This window comes from Myotis yumanensis, unplaced genomic scaffold (assembly GCF_028538775.1).
Source record: "Myotis yumanensis isolate MYYU_CA2020_CCGP unplaced genomic scaffold, mMyoYum1.0.hap1 SCAF_325, whole genome shotgun sequence".
Classification (NCBI taxonomy): Eukaryota; Metazoa; Chordata; class Mammalia; order Chiroptera; family Vespertilionidae; genus Myotis; species Myotis yumanensis.
The window spans coordinates 1,075-2,336 of record NW_027224076.1 but is presented as its reverse complement, the minus strand read 5'-3'; the positions used below and the strand labels follow the sequence as shown (position 1 = coordinate 2,336).

The following is a 1,262-nucleotide window of genomic DNA, read 5'->3' as shown; positions in this document are numbered from 1 at the left end:
GCACCACTAAAACATAGGGGGAAAAATCAGCAATTAACCTCCCCTTCTGACCTCAGCATGGACTCTTCTCACCGCCTGTCCTTGGCCCCAGTGGTGTGAGCCTTCTCTCCCTCGCTCATCACCTGATTGTTGTCAGTTTACCCCTTCAAGAATGCCAGCAGCTCTGAGAAAGCTTGGACCTTCAGCTCCCACTGAAGGCTCGTCAGAGGGGCCTAGGGGCTCAATAAGCATTTGCTGATTAAATGACTGAATGTATGGATTAGCTTCTGGGAAAAGAAATAGCGTGGATGGCCTGACCCTTTCATGACACGTTCAACCAGTTGTACTTTCCACCACCTACTCTTGGTCTAGCTCAAAGTCAAAGGTATGCCCACACAGATTTACTTTTCACGGTTGGTTGTTTTCTGCATGATTCAAACCGTCAACACAATATACATGCAAAGTCATCATTCCTATACCTACTTGAAATCACTCCACCCCCCTCTGCCCCTATGGACAATGCATTTTTATCAGTTTCTTGTTTACCCAAGTGTTTCTTTATGCAAACAAATTCACCCACATGTTTTCATATCCCCACCTTTCTTATTCTCCACTTTGCTTCTTTCACTTGGCAATGTACTTGGACATTATTCCTTATCAGAACACAGATCTTCATCATTCTCTATTAATGACGTCACAGCATCCCACTGGACACACTATCCTTCAACTGCTCCCTTATGACAGATGGATACTTTCCGATGTTCTGGTGTTACACGCAAAGCTTCAGTGATAACCTTGTACAAATGTCACTGAATATGTCCAGGTATATGTGTAGGAAAGATCCCCCAGAATAGGACTGCTGCACCTATCATGTTGGTTCACTCTGCCAGATTCTCTTCTATAAGGTTGTTAAAAATTATTGTTAGGTGCTCTAAAGAGGTGGTGATAGCTTAAGTGTATGTGTCTGGTGTAGATCATTAGAACATTTTCCATTATTGCCAAGAAGAGTGCTAATCTAATTCTTCACTTTTATAGAACACAGACTTTTAAAAAAATATATTTTTATTCATTTTAGAGAGGAAGGAAGAGGGAGAGAGAGATAGAAACATCAATGATGAGAGAGAATCACTGATTGGCTGCCTCCTGCATGCCTTACACTGGGGATTGAGCCTGCAACCCCAGCATATGCCACAACCAGAAATCAAACCAGGACCTACTGGTTCATAGTTAGACACCAGCTGGGCTAAAACACAGACTTTTCAAATTTAAGTCAGCACAACACA

At 42.6% G+C, this 1,262-nt stretch overlaps 1 non-coding gene across 1 annotated transcript; it reads right to left on the bottom strand.

Moving 5' to 3' along the window:
• Positions 1-889: 889 nt before the first annotated feature.
• Positions 890-1,019, bottom strand: LOC139001304 (U6atac minor spliceosomal RNA). The gene has a single exon (XR_011469942.1). It is a non-coding gene; the product is annotated as a U6atac minor spliceosomal RNA (small nuclear RNA).
• Positions 1,020-1,262: the final 243 nt, after the last annotated feature.